The 23,138-nt window shown below is 32.7% G+C and overlaps 1 protein-coding gene across 2 annotated transcripts in view; it reads left to right on the forward strand.

The window, feature by feature from the left end:
* LOC128858236 (innexin shaking-B) overlaps positions 1-23,138 on the forward strand; it is a 251,368-nt gene that overhangs the window by 94,591 nt on the left and 133,639 nt on the right. The window lies entirely within an intron of this gene.

Genomic DNA, 23,138 nt, shown 5'->3' on the forward strand with positions numbered 1-23,138 from the left:
CATAAAGGCTTAACTTTGTCGCAATTGGTGAAATAGTGATTGCTTCGGCTTTCTACTACCACTTTTAATGCCATTACTGGTTCCACTTAGGAGTTTTAAAAAGTTGTTTTTCAATTGCCCATATTCAGAGTTTATGGAATTTTCAGCGAAAAATTACAGAAATATATATCAGAAAACAGTTTTCATTTTAAAATTTTTAGTTTTAAAAAATGCAAAAGAAGCTTTTTATATTTAAAAAGATTTTTGCTAAATTAAAAAGCAAAACCCCTAAAACAATATTAGAAAATAATTTAAATTTTATTTCATAATTAAGGAACCATGGGAATCAAATTATTGAGGCTGACGTGAAAACTGATTTACATTTTCAAAAGTATATTTCAAAATGTAAAAAAAAAATTATTTTAAACAGTTCAACTAAAAATAATTATAGAAATAAAAATATGGGGGTTTGCGGAAGAAACTGATTTTTGCTTATAACGGTTACTTCCATATCAAAAATTTTACTTAAAACAGAAATTAGTACCAAAACTATGAGATTTCCAAGCAAAAAATTTATTTTTAAAATTTAATTTAATAATATTATAGAAAGAAAACCATTGCGGTTTCCTGTAAAACTTTTTTTTCATATTAAAAATTAAAAACAAAATGCCTTTCATATTGAAATGGGCATATTAAATAGTTGTGGAGAAAGGGTGACTAACCAGGAAAAGTGTTGACGAATCTAAAAAAGTTAACAAAAATGTATTTTCAAAGTAATAAATTAGGATTGAGGAATTATGGCATTATTCCCACAAAATAAATTGCACTAGAAGAAAGAAAACTGCAACAAAGTTATGCCTTTAATACTAAATTTTAGCCGATCGATCAAAGAGCAAATGAAAAAAGGAAAAAATAGGAATACGAAAATAATGAAGAGAAGTTTTAATATTTATAATCAAGAGTTTAACTGAAATTTCCGAGCGAGTGAGCGAGCGAACGTACAGACAATAAGAATTGCAAACAAAAATGGAACTAAGAATTAAAATCACAAACCAAAAAAAAAATTAAAACTGAAGAAAAAATACCCTTCTTTGCATATAAATGAACCTTAAGCCTTTCTTTCAACGCAACTTTGCCGAACTACTCAGCGCAGCGAAAATTAATAAGCAAACATTAATCACGCAGTTCTTACAAAACCGGCATTAAATGAAAGAACTGGACCATTTACACAGCCGAAGAATATATGAGCAAGTATCATCTTCAAGAAAAATTAAAGTAATGAATAACATTAACCGGCGATTCATTTTTAGCTTGTTTTTTTGTAAGTTTTTTTTTGTTTGCGTAAACACAAACTCAACATTGTTCTCATGATGACTATCGAATGCCACAGTAAGAACGGGCGTGACTCACGTCTTATAGTCGCATTAAGCAAACAAGCAAGTTTAAAAAATATTCCAAAAAAAGAAATGAAAGGAGCAGCAACGAAAATGCTATGAAATGGAAAGAGTTGCAGGAGTGTTTTTACATTTCGTTTCGTTTTTGTTTTTCTCTCATAACGTTTTTCCCTCACGAATTTAAATTAACTTTCATAATATGTTCTGTCACTCTGTTGTGCTTTGTGCAGCGATTTCCAACTTTAGTGTTTTATTTTAAAATGAAAAATTGTTTATATATGCAAACGTTTTTTGGTTGTATTATGTGTCTTGGAGTGCACCGAAAGCGCATTATTTTTTCTTTCTTAAATTACTTCTCTAGTTTTCTTCAAAGCATTTCGGTGCCCTTGCAGTCACTGTCCTTACTTTTTGTGATAAGCCTTTGCTTTTGTCGTTTCCCGTATTTTTTATTAATTGTCTTATTTTGTGTCTTTCTATTTTTATTTGCCGCATATAAGTATGGAGTATAATTTTGTGTGTTGCCAGTGTTGCTCTACAAATGGGAAAGTGTAATCGAGTTCTTTGGCGAAGCGAAGTCATCGACACTTTTACGCCGGTTGAGCGCGCTTTGTGGCACATATAATTTTGTTTTTTAACATCAACACATCATCAACGCCATCGTCACCTTTATTGTCAGCGCCAATGCGTCAACATTTACCAGCGCAGCAGTAACACAAGCCCACCCATTACCTTTATCTATCATTTTCAGCAATCATCTTCCCCACCATTATCATGATGAGCATCATCAGCATCACGAGCATCATCAGGAACAGCAACCACCACATCCACATTTTTACCACCTATTTCAGTTGTTTTTCGTTGTTGCCATCATCTGTTCTCATTAAGTCCCGTCGTTTTATTCTTCTACTCACTCGTTTCTACCACCTTTCTTTTGTTAAGCCAATTTAAAAAAATAAATCCTTTAGCATCATTTTCCTCCACATCAACAAAACCAACATGCATATATCAGCGCAAGTCGCAACCAAGATTCCACTCACTTCTGTCCCACTAACCACAACGTATCTCTTTCCTGCGCTTTTCGCTGAAATATTCTTGTTAATTAGCGATAAACGTAATTCTTCTGCAACAATATCGTACTCCAGTCGTGATGCTACTTTACTCGTACTTAATCAGCAGTTGCAATATTGCAACAACGAATGGTACACTGTTGCGCGTATTCTATACCCTCGTGATCGCATGGCATTTACTTCAATATTTAGCAACCGAGTCTGCTTTGTTTCTATGTATTGTACAAGTATCACTGTATATGCAGATATTATATGTATTTATAGTAGGTGTGTGCAAATACATACATACACCTGCACATTCAACATCTGTCACTACTGTTGGATCGCAATTTCCTGATGGTATAGTAACCAGTGGCGTTTGCTCTTTTGTATTGACTATTGTTTTTGTCATCACTACCTCATCAACGTTCATTTCCATCACTTGGCTATCCTGTAGTGCGCATATAATGAATGCTAAGTAAATGAAATCGCGTGTAGTAAAAGCAACTAATAAAGGATCCAAAGGGTAGGACAAAAACAGTAGGAAATTTTAGCTGCGAAAAAAAAAATACGGCATTGTATTTAATTTGTATCGGTTTTTATTTGCCTCACTCTCTCTCTTTCTAACTGAATATCTCTATCTTTCTCTAACTGTCTGTCTCTTTCAATTTTCGTATTGTACTTTTTAACTTCTTGTAATTATTCTCCATGCGTATGTTTGTATGTGTGTAATATTGTTGACATAAGTGTTTACATGTATTTGTATTTTGATTTTGAGTTTTATAGGTATGAGTGCTGAATGCTATTTTTGTTTATTTAGTTTTGCTTAAGTTTCCCCCTCTTTCTACTTAATTAAAAGTAATGCAATGCGTTTATTTGATTTTGATATACAGTGGCTCACAGCTTATTTCGTGTGCCCGTTCATCAAAATAAAAAAGTTTAATATTTTTGTATAAACTTTATTTAGAAAAAAAACTTAAACGTACATTCAAAGATAAATTATTTCTTGTTACAAACATACATAAATAAACTTAAATTATTTCTTCTTAAGTAATATATTTACAGCAAAATCAAAATTATAAGTAAATCCACGTCACACCTTATTTCGTGTGCTTAACCAAACTAAAAAAAACATGATTTTTTTTTTAAATTTATTAAGTTTTTACTAATCTAATATTTTGTTGGGGTAGCCTTTTTGTTTTAATACAGCTTTTAACCGGGATTGCATGGAGCTAACAAGTTTTCCAGTGTATTCAGGAGATATTTTCTCCCACTCCACTTGCAATGCTGTTTTTAGATCTTGTTTGTTGCTTATGTTATGTTTTCTAATTGTTTAATCCAGAATGTTCCATAAATTCTCAATTACATTGAGATCAGGTGATTGTGCTGGCGTTTTTACAACATGAGGGCAATTCCATATAAGCCACCGTTGCACTAATTCCGACTTATGCTTCGGATCATTGTCCTGATAGAACCTGAACCTGTCCCGAATGCCTAATTTTTCAGCACTTTGTAGTAAATTACTTTTTAATAAATTCAAATAAACTGTTTTATCCATAATTTCGTCGATAAAAACTAAGTTTCCGACACCAGCTGTTGACATGCAGCCCCAAACCATTACATGGCCCCCATCGTGTTTTACTGTTTCTTCGGGTCCAGCTCCGCGTTGGGCTTACGCCAAACGAAAGACTTTCCATCGGAACCAAAGAGGTTTAATTTGCTTTCGTCGGCGAAAATATTTATAACATGGTTTTCGGCAAACTCCACCCTTAATCTTCTGTTACGCTCATTAACAAACGGTTTGTTTCGAGCTGTACGACCATGGAAATCAGCTTTGCGCAGAATTCTTCTTATTGTTTCAGGATTACATGACTTACCAAGTACTTTTTCAACCTCTTTTGTCAAAGCTGGCGCACTAATTCATGGGCCTTTTTTAATTTTTCTTAATATCCACCTTTCATCAGCTTCTGTAAAAATTTTGTTTGGAGCTTGGCGGCCTTTGTCAACCACTCTTTTTTCACGAGAAAAGCGTTGAATAATGTACTGTACTGTGGAAGTACTTAAATTTACAATTTACGCAATTTTTTTCTTCGACTTTCCATTTTTGTAATGCGTAATCACTAATTCGCGCCTTTCAATCGACGTACGACGACCCATCACGGTATTTTTAAATTAAGCTGGACAACCGACTACTTTCAATGTGTAAACTAAATAAGGATATAATCTAATATACTATGCAAAACAAATTTCTTATAATTGCTAACCGGTTTACTGGCGCCGATAACGGTAAAAGTGAACACACGAAATAAGCTGTGACGTCAATTTACCTAGTATTATGTTTTTGTTGTAAATATTCTACCAAAGCAGAAAAAATTTGAATGCATTTATACATGTTTGTAATTAGAAATAATTTATCTTTGATTGTGCATTTAAATTTTGTTTAAAGTAAATCAAATAAAAATAATTTTACAATTCTTTAGTTTAACATACAGCCACACGAAATAAGCTGTGAGCCACTGTAGTTGTTTTCCATAAATTAGGTTTGTAATATGACGATGAAAATTTACTATTTAAGGAGCAATTGGAATGGATCCAAGAGTTACACAGAAATGCCCAATAACACCACACTATTAAAAAAAAATGTTATAGCGCCAACGTCAACAGAAATGTGAGCAGGTGCTCTCACACACTGCAAATTATTGTACAAAACTATAAATAAAATATCTCTCAGCTGATTGTAAAAATGTGAGATCAGCTGGTTTTAAACACAGAGTGAGGCATATGAAAATTTTGTATTAACCGCAAGGTTAATAAAAAACAAGGTTACGGTTATGCTGATGACAGTACAACTGCCCCTGTCATCTTTTCTCATTCCCTTATTATTTTCGTTTCAAAAAAATGTTTATACACTTTTATGTCACCGAGCTTCGCATTTGAAAATTTTCCAAACCTCATTTCAGCTCGTTTCAAACACTGAGTGACAAATTCATTAATAATTATCCACAACCGCCAAATTTAATATTCAACAGAAATTGATGGCATCCAACTAGTTGAAAAACTATGAGAAATGCATTAATGCTAAAAATTAATAAATAGAAATTTAAGAATGAAGCTTTTTGAAATGGAAATGAATATTATTTAACAGTAAATTACAAATAAATTACAGAGAGCCTCTGTTTTTGTCCTATGCTCAGACTAGAATTTTTGTACAGTAGTTCGTTAGTGATTCCACACACCATCCAACCTAAATAACTTGAATGCTCCAAAATGACACAAAAATTAATAAATTAATATATTAACATTTAATTTGACAAAAATATTTCGAAATAGACCACATAAAAATTACAGGTTATTAAACTAATTCAGAAATTGTTACGATATTCATTAATATCGTACCCATGTTAGTACGTCGTCAATGTGCAAATATTATACTGTCAAAAAAATGAATGGAGAGAGTATCTTATTTATGGGATTGTACAAAGCAGCAGACAAAAAAGGCGGTAAATTATTCAAGGCACAATTAGTTTTATTCTTTAACACTATTCTCAATCTGTGATAGGAATTAGCTGCAACTCAACGAATCTATAGCACATAGTTGAAATAATCTTAGGGAAATTTATAAGTATAAATTTATTTATCTTTAGTTGTATACAAAAATAATTAAATTTCCTAAAACCACAACTATTATATAGTATCAAAATAAAATAATAATAATATAAGACGTGTATGCTATTCATACTCAAGTTATAACAATTATAATGTTGTGTGGAGTAATATTTGTATATATCTTTAATAAGAGTAAATTGTTAAGTATCACTCATCACCAGGTGGTAAGTTCTCAGAGCTTTTAGCAGTCGTATAGGGAGTACAACTTTGTTTTTCTTTATTTACAATTTATTATTCAAAAGTCTATATAATTAATTCGTTCAAGGCACTGTTCATCGTTAAGCACCGCTTTCATCCATATGAGCCAATTTTGAAGAAGGAAACCCTTGAGCAGGCCAAATGCTTCTGCATGTATCCCTCTGCATAGCTGGAAACAACCGAACAATAAACCAAAGGTACAAAGTCTAGTGAATACGATAGATGGAATAGGACCTTCCATCCATGTGTTGGCAACATTTCTTTGCAACATGCTGCCGAGCATAGTCATGTTTGAAAGTAACTGTATCGTATCTTACTTCTGTTTTCTAATATTTGGCCTTACTTCTTTGAATTAGGCGTTGAATTCGCAGTAGTTATCTATACCCAGCTATATTTTCACCTATTCTTAGTAGCGCGATAGATGACATAAAATTTATACTACTCAATATGAAGCATAACTTTTGAGTCATTGATATATCAGATTAACGAAGTATGCTTTTTAATGTAAGGTTGCCATAGTGAATCCACTTTTTATCTCCAGTTACAATTCAGTTCTAGAAAGATATATTCGTGGCGTATAAAAAGAAAATCGAATACTAAAAGCCCATTTTCACGTGCCTTGGCCTTAGAGGCTTCCTAGCTTTTAAGTCAATCCTGGTAACTTCATGTATTTCAAAACAAAACAGTTACTTTTAAGTCAATCAAACCCTGCGCGAAATGCCAACATATCAGTTGAAGTACACTCGGCGCAAGCCTGCATAAGCATTAAAATATCTCCAGTCACATTTTTCATTATAATGAAATACAACTTGCTACTTATGCCCTTTTGTTGTCACGTAAATCGATACTATTAAGAAATTCATATCTTCGTAGATGGCACTAATTTACATATGTGAAAAAGCTAAAGCTCTTCGGTGGGGCATCTGAATCTATTTATTTCGTATTTTAGGTACAATATTCTCAAAAAATATTTGACGAGATATACCTATTGAAAAAATTAAGTTACATTCTACATTTTGTTTGAAAATGTTCATCTTCTTTCACCCTATTTTAAATGAATATTCCGCACATTTACCTCACTCGAAAATAGCGGTACTCATGTATGAAGTCTGACACACACTTTATAGTGATGGATTTCACTTTAGTCTTACAGTTGACATAAGACTATCCATACTTAAATAGTTTTCTAAATACAAATTTCCTTACAAAACTGAAATCAATCATATATTTTATTTAAAATATAGGCTTAATATGCTAAGAATACAACTTCAGTTAATTGACTAAATTAGCGGTTGCACATTCTGCCAGCCAAATTTTCATTACTTATTCTAACTTCCCTATAGATAAGAAAATATGTAGCTAAAGGCCTCAAATTAACCTCAATTAATACCGGCCGCCGTAGCCGAATGGGTTGGTACGCGACTACCATTCGGAATTCACAGAGAGAACGTTGGTTCAAATCTCGGTGAAAGACCAAATTAAGAAACACATTTTTCTAATAGCGGTCGCCCCTCGGCAGGTAAGGGCAAACCTCTGAGTGTATTTCTGCCATGAAAAAGCTCTTCATAAAAATATCTGCCTTTTGGAGTCGGCTTGAAACTGTAGGTCCCTCCATTTGTTGAACAACGTCAAGGCGCACACCACAAATACGAGGAGGAGGTCGGCCAAACACCCAAAAAGGGTGTACGCGCCAATTATATATATATAATATATATATATATATATATATAATATCGAAGATACTTCCGCTACAAATAACTTATTTACTTCGTTGTGTATCTCGTAAAAACAAATCAGCTGAAAGCAAAGACTATTCAAGTTGCCATTTTAAATTTCAGCTGGCAAAAACAGTTTGATGATCACGACTTTCTAGCGCTCCTCTTTGACTGAAATATATATTTCGAAAGGAATGAGCCAGCGAACAGCGATTCGAATTTTTCAAAAAAAATTTGTTTATAGCACCACGGGTATCGTACAAATGCATATTATCTGAAAGCATGATATTAAGTCAAGTAATTAGCATTATCATTATTATCATATTTGAATAAAATATAATATGAAGAAATTCTCGTCTCTACTGGTAAAAAACTTTGCCGGCATATTTTCGGAAGCTTCTTTTGAGTTTACTTTTGTACCATCAATAAAATTTGGAAATTCCTTTCAAAAGTGATAAACGCTTGGTGCCACATCTAAATTATATGGCATTAGGGCAATAGAGACTCATATCGACGGGTTCGTCGTTAAAGTTGTGTGAGGTCTGTTGGAATACAATACTCGTAATAATCGCCAATCCTGTCCGCTTCAAGGCGATCGCCTACATACTTCAATCAGATCAGTTGTTGACGGCAGAGGTCATAGTTAAGTGTTTGGCTTGATATATTTGGCTCAAAGTGGAAACTTTCCTTCTTAGGAAAATTGTAGCAATCAATTCGACCCAGTCAATTTTAAGTATATTTTTCTTACTTTAGATTATCCGATTCAGAAAACTTTTGCTCATTATTTATAATCTTCATTTGCTGGATAATATGGAATAAATGCTAACATGACTTCTCTTTTTTAAAAATATAATAAGAAGAATAGAACTGTCTTACCATGCACATTTATGCACAAATGCCTACTTCAGTAACCATAGCTTGCAGACCAATTAAGTTTGTGTTAGAACTTAATGAGTCTCACATAAATAAAAATATATGAAATCAACAAATCTTTTGTTCATGTGATTTATGCATAATTCAACAATAAAAATTTAACACCGACGAATACAAAGCATATTTGTTTGCAACAGAACATAGAGCATGTAAATTGTGGCGCCAAGATTAAAAAATGAATTTTTCATGAAATCAAGCCTGCAGTCGAGTGACTGCATACAGAACTCTAACACAGACAGGAAATACTCAAATAAGGCCTACACACAGTCATATAAATATACGACAGGCGTCCGTAATTTTTGCAGCATTTAACTACAAATGAACAGTTGAAATGCATAATTCACTAATGCATACATACATACACCATTTTCTTATGTTTCTAGGTATATACACAGGTTTAGGTTTATATATAAAAATACTGGCAAGTACTAAATATATAAATGTATGTATGTATGACTCTTTAGATAAGCGAGCAGGTTATGTTAAGCAAACGGTGGGGCAGAAAAAGGTAATAGCCGTCGTCGCCGCCGTCAGTTACAACACTGGAGTCATAAATGAAATTTCTTACAGAGGTTTCTTACAGAAATTTCATTAATCTATTATTATTTTTTATTCCTTTCTTTAATGTGTACATTTTTATTTACCTTATGTATGAAATTGTGTATTTTTATGAAGGTTAATTACGACTATGAAACTTCTGCTGCTACTACAACAACGTTTATTGCTCCTCTTCCAACCACATCGACGACAACAGTCACAACAACCATAGCTGGAAATCACATAAATAATTGCAAAATCTCAAGTGAAAATAGCATAATAACGCCTAAAGCTACTGCAATAGTAACGAAAACTAAAACAACAAAAATAACAACCAAAACAGCTACTGGCACATATGAAGCCAAAACTTAACAATTGAATTGAAAGCAAAAATAACTGCATTAGCCAGATTTATAGAGAAAATAGTAATAGAGACGATGACAACTACAACAACAACACAAGTATTTCTTATGTAATTTTTATAAAGCGCAAGTCAAAATCATCAAACAGAATAAATCCCCTAAATTATTTTTCTGCGCATATGTATATGTAAAAGCGTTAAGAAGTGGCTAAGATACTGGTAGCATGCCACTTTCTTAAACCAAAAATATAAAATTCAATTAAAAACTGATAATACAAAAAGTAAATAATAAACAAATATACTAAAATTAAAAAATCTTAAAGTTCAACTAAATTAAGTAAAAATAAATGTAAATAAAATAAAACATAACATAAAGCAATGTTTAAAAATAATTAGAAAAATAAATAAATACAAATAAATACAATATACAAAATCAAAATTACCAAAAATGTACCGTCGATTGACCTAACAATCTAGCATAAGATACTAGTAATAACTAAAATAATAATCTACTCAGCAACACAAATAATAATCTTAACATAAAATAATCAAACAGTAAATTTACATCAAAGCGAATGTGATAAATTGCCACGCAAAAGCAAAGAAAAAGAAAATAAAATCAAATTAAATAGCACGTAATCATAATTAAAAAAAAAAGAAAAATCAAAAATAAATAGCAATAAAAATTGTAAAAAAAGCAATAAACGAACCCAGCAACTGCAGACACTAGGTGAAGCGAAACGAAAGACGCTCAGGGTCTCACGCGTCTCTTGCATACATACATAAAAACAAACTACAGCTAGGAGTTGCATGCACGCACACACATACACTCGCATCAGATATCTTCTCACGAGACAATAGAAAAGTACTACACAACGCTAATCAATCGATCAAAGCGACCCTACGTTCCCACATACGCTTCAAATAACCACCAAGCGCATTCAGCGTGTGGATTGACGCTGTTGCACTTTTTGCAAAATTTTCTATACGATTTCGCACTGGTTTTGTGTGCGTGCGTCCTTAGTGCGTCACAGATATACATACAAACATACGTTTACCAATCGTAGATCAATCGTCTCATACGTTGTTGCAGTCAGTCATAAACGAGCTCAGTTGTGCCTTGAATTGTTTAGTGGGTGTGCACGTAAACGTAGACGCAAACGTTGTTGGTGTTGCCTTCGGTGTGTGTCTGTGTGTGCGTGCGTATTCAAGAGTGGTAACTTCCGTGTCAACAGAACGCTGCCGGAAGCTAACCACAAAACGTTCTCATACGCAAAGTGAAAAAAATGGTAATTAAACTAATTCTTCTTCGGATTCCTTTAAATATGTATTTTTTGTTATTGTTGTTATTTACTTCCTTTTTATACTCCTTTCTAACTATTCACAGACATTATGTCTTTCGTTTTAATTAAGTAGGTACCCAGAAATGGTGAACAAAAAAAGAAAAATATTTGTCTAAACTTAAGATTAATCCAACGCGCTCGCACCCATTGGTTCCTTAAGCTGTACCCAACACAATTACTCAAGCAATTGGACGCACTTCCAAAAGAAATCCCACCAAAATTATCTATATTTTATATAGTAAAATAAGTTCACTGCGAGTCAACGCCACCTACCTCTTTATTGACTATGATGCTTCTCACCACTAATCCCTCCAAAATTACTCTCACGCGAGTAACAGATGATATACAAAATACGATATATATTAGCTCACTATGCGGCGCTGAAGTTCATGAAGTATGATCAAATATTTTGTCAGAAAAAAAAATATTTTTTTTATTATATATTAGTTTTGCATTGTAACATGAGCTAAGTTATTGGATATTAAGTTCAATATTAATACGAGGTCTGCTACTTAAGTTTTGCGATAGATAAGTCAAAAAGGAGTATATTTCCATATAATCGAAAGTGACTCAACTGATATTTTTTAAGCATCACCACAAGAGCCCGTTTTCAGTAGTTGTCAACTTACGCGTGAGCAAATCTCATTCACGGCCAAATGTTCAAGTATCATTGAATGCGTGCGAGTGAAACTAATACCAAAATATAGCTAAGTCTCATGATTATCATATAACTGTATATACTCGACTTTTCTGGCTCAACCGATTTTAAACGATTCATTAATGAAATTATTTCAGTGAACACCATGACTTCCATGACTCGGGATGGGCTTCATCATCGAAAGTCACATCGAAATGATTAACACTCTTTTGTTAGGTTAATCCACGTCGAAAGTCTACTTATAATTTAATTCCATCGCTAGCCTAGATGAATATTTCAAGAGCCTATAACCAATAATACACTAATAACGTATTGAAGGTTCTGAATACGATTAGCATTAAATATGTCAAATTTACTATGGTAAGACCAGATTTTACATATTCATATTGGCGGTGGCATATTTCAAAACTTAATCTATGTATAAGAATTTGACAAAGTCAAAATTAAAGACTTTAAAATATATTTTGCTGAAATTCAGCAGCTTATTCGTTGATCGAAATTCGCTTCATCGCGAAAATTTTTAAACTAGTTCTGTCACTCAGTTGGATAGAAAATGTTTTGGCTTAAATCCACAAAGTGCTGGATAACCACTGTAAAATTGTTCCACCAATTTTTAGTTTTTAACTACATCAAAAAGTAGTAGGCTCCATTACTAACTTGGTTTTATGTTTTTTAAAGGAACAGTGGGTAGTGATTGTGTCTTAAGATGCCTATATGTGCCTTAACAAAATACCTCTACGGCTGTGTTATGGCAGATGCATCAATTAAGATATCCTCAACTTGCCATATTTAACGTCAAGCTACTATAACATAGAGCGGATTATTATGGTTCATAAACTTGTGCTACTCGACTCCGATAAGTACTTATGTACATAATTGATTAACTAGGGAAAGCCTTGCAAACTCGCAAACTAGTAATTCTCACAAATTCACGAAGTTGTAGGTTAAACACATGATGGACTTGATGAACACACTTATAAAATTGCGAGGCAACTGTCGTCGGCACTTTGCTAAAGACATCGACTACATATTAAGTTTATAGGTCCGTGTGTGAGGATGGCTTTTCTACCGAATACGTGCACAAAGATGAAATGACTGACGCGCTTTGTTAAACTCGATCACAATCGCATAAGTCATTATAACGTCAACTATGAAGAAACAGAAGTAGGTGTACAAACAAATGACCTTTGTAGAAGCTGTCAAGATGAAAAAAGAGCAATCGATTCTGTAGCTCTCTTGCCACTGCACTCTTCTAGCCAGATGAAGACTTTTTACTCTATAGGCAAAAAGTGCACAAATAAAAATCAGGCAGCGTTCTAGGTTATTTTCTATCGTTTTGTGGCTCAATCGATTTTGTGAAAAGCTGAATCAATTGAAATAAAACAAGTACTTTGGTATTTTACTTAACCTGCATATTCCCACATATTGGAGCTTAGCACCTACCGAACACAGACAGCAATTTTTTTTTTAATGTTAGTATTGTTTTCAAAATTCTGATTGTAAAAGAAAATATAGAATACATTTAATTAACCAAAAGTCATTGGTAAAGATTTCAGTATTGTATAGCAATAAAATAGTGCCCGAATATATTGAGTCGATTTTGATTCATTGCATTTTGAAAATTAATTTAATAATTTTTTAACACATTTCAGCTCAAAAACACCCCTTTTTATAAGTTTATGCAATTTATGTCGAGAAAAACCTAAAAACAGTGACTAACTCAAAATACAAGAAACCCTATGCAAATAGAAGCATTCTGTGCGTAGTTATTGTCGTGCATACAAATATGTATTCATCTATTTTATAAGATGCAGAGATTAAATTCTATTATATCTTCAGATAACCCCAAAGGACTGATAAGTATTTACTCTTATTTTGAGCTGTCTACTACTTTCTTAGGTTAGGTTAGATTGGGAGTGCGTATATCAGGAGGAAACTCACCCAGAGATTCCTATAACATATCGAGTTACTAGTCCATTCAACCTCTTACTGTTTATTGCCAATTAAAGTTCCAAGTTCCATATTATGTTAAGGTGTTCACCTACAAATGGAAGGACTTATAGTCTCACGCCGTCTCCAAACCGAAGATGGTTTTACGAGAAGATTTTTCATGGCAAACATTTATCCAGAGCTTATCCATTTCAGCCTTGTAGAGAAACAACTTTTTCCGCCTTCTTTACACAAAATTAATGACTTTTTGTTTTGGCGCCAAATTGTAAATAATTTTAACATTTAGTTGAGACGCAATTGAAATAAAGCACACAATTTAGTAGATATTACTTTATTCGAAAGAAATGATAGTCGCAAGAGGCAAGGTCTGAAGAGTACAGGAGATTATGTAGAACTTCCCATTTCAGTGATTCTAAATACGACTTCATCACTTGTGCGACATGAGGCCAAAAATTGTCTCGTTAAGCTTGCAAAGTTATACTCTATCCGATCGCTCAAATCGACCTCTTCTTCATCCTGACTACTTCTACAGCGAGCATCCGGTGGAAGTTGTTACTCTTTTTTATGCTTAATCATTGCTTATACTAATTTAAAAACCATACATTTATGATATTTGTGAACATTTTGTTTTCAAAATTTTGTACTTTTCATTGAACTTCAGCGCCGCGCGAATTCTAATCTATCAATTTTGACAATTTTAGATGTTATTGAGCTGCACACAGTATGGAAATATTGTATGTATATATGTATATGATTTCCTCACTAACTGCATTACTTTTTATTGGTAGCAACTACTTCTATATATTAAACCAATTTCAAATCTTTCAAATTACCAACAACACATACCATATACCGTGGGGATGCAAATATGTAACAAAATTTATTTAACTGGTTGTACTCTTGCCGCGCAACATGAGTCCCAAAGTGTAAAAATATAATACATCATTAATATATATATTATATATACATATATATATATATATATAAATATATATAGAGCATGCAAAGAGTAAAAAAATACAAACTAGTAAAAATCGATATTTTATGACAAGTGACAAATCAAAAAGGAGACGAGAAAAACAAATGCGTTAAAATGAGTATTGAAAAATGTGTGTCGTTCGCTTCGCCAAATTCAATCACATACTTTCCAATCTAATATTTCAGTTAAAATGCGAAAAGGAAAAAAAACACAAAATCAAATAATTTATTAAAAATTTAATTAGTTTTCAGATTGTAAAATTTCTAGGATACATTGCTCGGATGCTGAAACATATGCTGTCAACGTTTAAGTGAAAATTGTTCCACTCAGTTGTATCAAATGTAAAGCAATTAAAAGATACAAAAACAAATATGCAAACAAACTATGCCTCTGTGTATTTAATTAATATCTAAGAGAATATTTGTATGTACAAATTTTAATTTTAAAATGAAAGTCAAACAAAAATTTGATACAACAAATTTTGCTCAAACACGTATAAGCAAACAGAAGACAAATATGACTTCTGTTTCAAATATGAAAACATATACAAAATATATACATAAATATTAGTAGTATTCCCAAAACCAACAGGAATGATTGTTATTGTAAACACTTTTAGATGTAAGAGTGCCATTTTTTGTTGTTGTATTCACAAAATGGTTTGCGAAACTCACAAAATTCGACTTCTACAAGCTCCAAATAACAGTAAGGCACATTCCCAACATCAAACTACTTACTAACTCCACCCAATTGCCACATTTTCCACCTCTTTGACTCCCTCTTGAGACGTTCTTCTTGAATAACAAGCTTTTAACTTGTTTCCACATTTTCACTTTCTTGTTTTTGATTTACAATTTACATAGTTACAATCAAATCAAAAAGCTTATTTACATCTATCAATAACGATGACTATTTAAGTGTTGTAAGAATATAAGGAAAAACGCAACAAACACAAAAAAAATTTATATTCAAAAATTATAAAGCGTAATTTGCAAATTGCAAAAAAACGTATTAAAATTTAAAACAAAAACAAAACAGAAATAAAAATCAACTTAAGTAAAAGTTTACAATCATAGCTCTATTGCCGCGTATATGTATGTCTGTGTATTGAAATTTGCTTAGCTTATCGTGATAAATCGGATCGAATCGAATTGATTCTTTTACGTGCAACATTTGTGCGTCACAACAGCGCATATACATAGATATGTGAACAATTTTGTTACCAGCAAAGTACATAACCTAACTAACGAACCCAAAACATTAAACTCAATCCAGAGATATAGATAATTTGAAAAAGAAAAAAACAAAAAGAAAAGAAAAGCAAAAAACAGCAAAAAACTAAACTTAAACACTTGCACTCGTATTTGCTAAATACTTGTTGTATTCGTAATTGCAAAGGTATCTACGTAAATAATTGCATAGTCGATGTATGTACACCGCGCGCATTTTGCACGACAAACACGCATACACACACCTGAAAAGTATATAACTGCATCTGCGTTTAAATGTTGTGTGTGGTCTCTAGTCTATAAATTTGTATTCGTAATTAATAAATACCAATACCAATACCATTACCAATACCAATTTACTCGTATCTATACATTTATTTAAAGTCGTAAATACATACAGTATCTTTTGAAAGTACCTACATTTACTAATACATTTATACAGCATATAATATTAATAACAATAATGAAATTAAATAGTTTATTGCACGTAAATGCAGTATCATGTGAATTTGTTTTGATATCATGTATATCTTCCGTTATTTCCTTTCGATAATTCATTTCCAGTTTTTCGTTTATTCGTATTTTTTTTTTTTTGTTTTTTTTTTTTTGTGTGTTTGCGTTGTTCAAATCATAAGCCGTTACAAATTCTAAATACTCGTACATAATTACTTCTGTATTGTGTAGACTACGAAAGTAAAATATGTAAATTAATTTGCAATATTCTCTATACATAAATACTATAACTACATATCTGCATGTTTCAAGTACATTTTAAGTTTAAAAAGCAACTTTGATTTAGCAGAACTCGTATATATATTGTAAAATAAAAAATAGTTATCTACTAAGCAACTGAACGATCAAAAAGGTGATGTACAAATAGTGATCTTGAGAATTATAGGTGGAAAAAATTAAGTTAGTAAGACCCGAAAGCTAAGGAGTCTCACATACGTATTCTACTAAAACTTTCTCTCTAATTTAGAAGCACTACCGCATTTCGTTAATTTTCATCCTGACGTTTTTGAGTATGCCACTTTAGGTTACTTAATTTAAGAACTCGTATTCGTATAGGGCGGCCGCCGTAGCCGAATGGGTTGGTGCACGACTAGCATTCGGAATTCAGAGAGAAAGACCAAAAATGTAGAAAAAGTGTTTGCTAATATCGGCCGCCCCTCGGCAGGCAATGGCAAACCTCCGAGTGTATTTCTGTCATGAAAAAGCTCCTCATAAAAAATATCGGTGTAATGAGTACGAAATAGTCGAGGTTTAAATTAACAGAAAACAGGAAAAGTTCCCATAATACTCGTAGCCGATATTCTTGACTGGCCTTTCTTAATATTACACCGAGTTATTTCTCTAATGCGGATTAAATGGCATATCTAAAGCGTATAATATTATACTTACATACGACAGTCATTATATACACTTGAGTAGATTCCCGGTGGGGTAAGTCTCACGCACCTCATGGAATGTGCGTCTGAATCTTTACGGAAAAATTATTAAAAAGCTCTATGCTCCACCTCGGAACTACGGAAAAATAAATACATGTATTAGATGCGCAATTAAGTTCCCGCTGTTTGTCAATATATGCCACCAGCAGTGTATGCTAGTCGATTCTAACATATGGTAACCTAAACGGCATAAACCAAGCTTAGACATATGGTAAACAAACAGCTTTGACACATTAGTGATTTTGTTTTGCTATCAAATAATTTTGGTTTTGTGAAAATGTCTGATTTTGCGCCGAATAATCGTCATTTGCGTGAAGTGTTAATTTTCCTCTTTCATTCGAAAAAAAAAAACGGCTGCTGAAGCGGGTCGAGAGCTACAAAAAGTTTATGGAGATGCTGCTTTAAGTGAAACAACGTGCCGAGATTGGTTCCGTCACTTCAAAGATGGTAATTTTAATGTTGACGACCGTCCGCGTGAAGGAAGGCCAAAAACCTTCGAAGACGATGAATTGGAGGCATTGCTCAATGAGGATCCGTGTCAAACGCAATAAAAGCTTGCTTCAGTATTAGGACCCGCCAACCTATTTCCAAGCGATTGCATGCTTTGGGAATGATTCAGAAATAGGGGACTTGGGTTCCTTATGAGTTAAAACCAAGGATGTTGAACATCGTTTTTTCGCCTGTGAACAACTGCTCCAGCGGCAAAAAGGAAGGGCTTTCTTCATCGCATCGTGACGGGTGATGAAAAATCTATTCATTGAAGCAATCCAAAGAAAATAAAGTCATGCAGACTGCCCGGTCATGCTTCTACGTCGTCGCCTCGGCCGAATATTCCCGCTGCGAAGATAAGCGATGTATTTGGTGGGACCAAGTTGGTGTTATTTATTATGAAACCGTTATTATTAAAACCAAGCGAAACCATCATTGGGGATCGGTATCGACTTCAATTGATGCGATTGAGCCGAGCACTGCTCGAGAAGCGACCGCAATACGCGGAGAGGCAAAAAAAGTGTTTCTACAGCAGGACAACGCTCGGCCTCACGTTGCCAAACCCGTTAAAACCTACCTGAAAACACTGAAATGGGAAATCCTTCCCCACCCGCCATATTCTCCAGATATTGCGCCGTCCGATTATCACCTGTTCCGATCGATGGCACATGGTGACTAGCTGACCAGCAGTTCCATTCATATGAAAACATCAAAAAATGGCTTGATCCGTGGATTGCCTCAAATATGAACAGTTTTACCGCGACGGTATACGAGATCTACCAGAAAGTTCGGAAAAAGTAGTACCCAACGATGGGCAATACTTTCAATGATTCACTTGTAACCATTTTTTTCAGAATAAAGTTGTATTTTCATCAAGAAAACAGCGAGAACTTAGTTGTGCTCATAATATATCGGATGTTTTTTAAGAGTTTGAAAACTTAAAATAATAATACAGAAAATATTGTTGGAATGAATTGTTGGCATTACAAACAAGCAGGTAATTTCATGGCATTTATATTATATCTTGAATACGAGTACGAATACCGCTGCTACGAGTTAATGGTCTATTTGATCAGTCCAATTTTCGACTACTTTTTTCAATAAATTTGGCCGTATGACGTCAATGGTGATTTGAATATTGCTATAAATCGATTGTTAAGCGCTGTAAGGCAAGTTGCGCGGTCTTGTTGGAACCAAATATTGTCTAGGCTTAGCTGATGAATTTTTGGAAATAAAATTTCAATCAGCATGGCGCGATAGCGCTCCTTCCTCATTTCGAAAGAAATAAGGACTGTTGATGCCGCCAGTACTTATAAACTTCGCACAAAGATTTCTTTTCAAAGTAATTTTCCACAATTTGATGTTCTGTTGATCTGCCGTGAAATGTTTCACGTGGACTTACCAAACTTTACTGAACAGGAATGTTTGCCATTTTCAGCTGTCAAACCATAGTTATCGATAACGACACTTCTCATGCAGCTTAAAAAACACCCGATATATGAACATATTACTTAATAAACTAACTACCTTCGAAACTACATCGATAGAAGACACTAAATCAAAATTTTTTGGGACTTTAGCATTGGTATCAATTTCTACTGCCTATAAATTAAAATACGGAATATAAAAAAATTTACATTCAATAATAGCGCAGTAAATATAAAAGTGAAGGTTCTTGCTAAAAGACTGTAATTGTCTCATAATATTTTTTGACGAAATTCTAAATTTTGGGTTCCTAAAAGGTCTTAATGGCAGAAATATACTCGCAGGTTTAACAATGTCGGTCGAGGAGTAACCGCTATTATATAGAAAACAAATGTTCTCTCTCTCATCTTATGTTTCTTGTCCACAATGAGTAGTTAACTTTTTAGTATAACGATTACACAAAGTGCAGATTATAGCTTTTTGAGAAAATCTCGGGCTTATTTTGTACTTTCCTTAAATACAAAATTTAAAAAATGGCATGAAATCCGATAGTGTTTCCAAAATTTAGAATGGAACTTCATTACTGTATAAAGTCTAAATACTACGTCAGGAGCATTGAACAATTTCTTTTTGTTTTCTTTGTGCAAACAAATGCTTTCGATATCTACTCAAAAATTTGTTTATAGTTTTTTCTCTATTTAAGGGGGGAGCCTGCATTAGAGGCTTTTTTCGTGCATTTTTTTGGGAAGGAAAGATATATTCGATTGAAACGAAACTTTTAGGCTTTATTGTTATATATTTCAACTGTTTTCTCAAATTTTCTCATTAAAATATATGTCATATTATGCCTGGTACAAGCATTTTTCCGAGGCGCCTCGAGTGTGCACATGTCGTGCGGCGGGAAAGATGCAGGACGCAATTTTCATCTGAAACCAAAAACGCAAAAAAATTTTTGTTTTGGTATGATATAGCTTCTAGTTAAACCAAGAAAATTAAACAAAAAGTGAGAAATTGAACAATTTTTCGCTGATTAAAAAAAAATTCTTTTTTTTTGGAAAAACCAATTCACTTTAGATTGTTTAAAAAGTGGGTTAGTCATAACTTCCTAAAGGTTTTTTAGGTTCAACTAGAAGAGAATTTAATTTCGAATACAATCAATGTTATCTCGTTTCAATAAGACGTATAACTTTTCCCCTCTCTTTCCCGCCAATTAGGAAAAATCGTAAAAATAAAAAACCGAGAAATCGCACTTCGAGCGATCCGGCCGCTCGTATACCTGCTCGCCGCTTGCTCACAATTTCTTCTGTAACTCCGAAAATATTTTGAATTTGCTTCTGAAATTTTGAAGACACATTCTTTGATAGTTTGGGAAGACATTTATGCACAAAAAAAAAAAACGATTTTTTGAAGCCTCTAAAGCAGGCTCTCCCCTTAAAGCGCTCTTTCTTTTTTATGTCTGATACTATCAAATTGGCTGGAATTCTATTATTAATAGAAATATTATTAGGTTCTTTCGCTTCTGTTTGTTCCAATGCGAAATAAGCGAAGCATAAGGGTCTTTCAAAAGCCGCGCCTAGATGTTGTTTTAAAATAAAATATGTAAAAATTTTGATTTTTTCAGGTTTCACTACTTTCATTCAATATAATGGCTCTTAACAATTATATGTGAAAAATTACATCTTTTAAATGTCCATCATGAGCACGTCTAGAGGTAAAATGCTCTAAGCAGCCCATTCAAATATTGTTTAGAACGTACTTTGCCTTTCAGCAGCAATATTCTCAACAGATGGTTCACCTTGGGCCTGCCTGTCCTTTTTTTATCCTCGACAGAACCAGCTTCTTGAAAACTTTTCAACAACTTTAGAATTCTCGACTCATTCGAACGAATTTTGCGAAATGTTGATTTTAAAGATCAACGTGTACAGTTTAGCAGATTCAATAATTTTAACACATTGTTCTATCATATAAAACTGTAAATGTATCCACGTGACAAACTTCAAAGATGGCTAGGCAATATGGAAAATGTATCGTCTAGGAATTATTCATTACTGACATCACTTCATCACTAGGAGTCACTTTTGAATGCCCTTTATAAATGGAAGCATACAGTAAATATAGTTAGGAGCATGGACAAATATTGTGCTATACTTTATGTATATGTTACATGATTCAATGTCTTTCGAGCAACTGAAATACAGAGAGAATCATTTATTTATTTTATAAAACTACAGGCCTTCATCATTTCATCTTTTTCGATACTTTTAAGCTTCACATTTTTGGATCCCTGACGTGTTAGATCAAGATAACAGTTAAAAACTGTTGTTGTAAATATAGAAAATCTCACAAAAAAACCAAGTTATGCAGGACGATCTAACCAAATCTAGTTTAATTAAATTTACTAAAATTAGTAATAGAGGAATTGATATTTGTATGCTCAAAGAAGTTAAAAAGGTCGCTGTTGATTATTTTCGATTTTATGTATATAAGCCACTTGAGGGTTATGCCAATTCTCTATCAACGTTATCCTGAATATTCAGAACTTTATAGTTTATATTATAACAAATCATAAGCAGTAAATTTGGGATTCCGAACTCTACATACATACATACCTACTAATGTGTGATCACCCACACATGACACATAATATTTCACTTATTAGAAACGAAGAAAAGAAAGGTACGTATATTACTGTACTGTATGGTATCTTCGTGTATGTTCAATAATTGTTTATAAGCAAAACTAATTGAAAATGTCTAATTATATCGAAAACCAAAAAAAAAAAATCAAAAAATATAATACAAAGTAGTTGTCGTTGTTGATGTTGTTAATAAATGTGCAATTAAAGTAAAAAAATCAAAACCATTACCAATATACGTATTTCCATTACAACAGCAATGCAAGTAACCGAAATTCAATTGATTTTGAATATACATACAAAAAATTTCGTAATTTTAATTATCATATTTACTACAATTCATATATATGCATATATATATATTACCTAACCGTACCCTACCCCGTTTAATTATTTTAAACAATCAAAATCCAGAGCCAAAAAAAAAAAACAAAAACAAAAAAAATATCTATATATATTTTGTATACATTTTTGTATTGAGTTTTTGAAACGCATAAAGTTGTTGCAATCAGCAAGCAAACAAATAATATACCTTTTACAATGAATGCTGCGACCATCAGTCGCCGTTTGTTGACGATTTTAAATACTATATAAACCTATTTAATAAACCGATCCAAATTATTTGTAACAGCAGTCACAAAACGGACAGCATATATGTTGGCAATCGAGCAATTTGTAAAGGATTTTTACCAATTTTTTTTTTTGTAATGCGATAATACTTATAAACGTATTTTTGTTGCTCTTTTGTTACTAATTGAGTTTTTTTTTTCAGATAAAATAGTATAAAGAAAAAGCGAGCAAAACGATAAACAATCGAAAAACAGAAGAAAAGAAAACAAAAATAATAAAAGTTATACAAACTTTTCTATTTTTCGAATTTATTTAGAATTTTTGATTTGAAATTTCGATAATTTTACACATATGCAAGTATAACTGCGTTTGAATCTGCTTAAACAAACAAAACTAACATATACTTATATACTTACTTACTTACATATATAAATAAATCTAATAATCAAACAAGCAATATACAATATAGCAATAACAAAAAAAAATATACAGTTACTTTCACTACTTACTACGTATACTTAAAATAAAATACCACTACTACTAAATACTTAATACTAAATACTCAATATATATACCTACAATA

This window comes from Anastrepha ludens, chromosome 3 (assembly GCF_028408465.1).
Source record: "Anastrepha ludens isolate Willacy chromosome 3, idAnaLude1.1, whole genome shotgun sequence".
NCBI classification, from domain to species: Eukaryota; Metazoa; Arthropoda; class Insecta; order Diptera; family Tephritidae; genus Anastrepha; species Anastrepha ludens.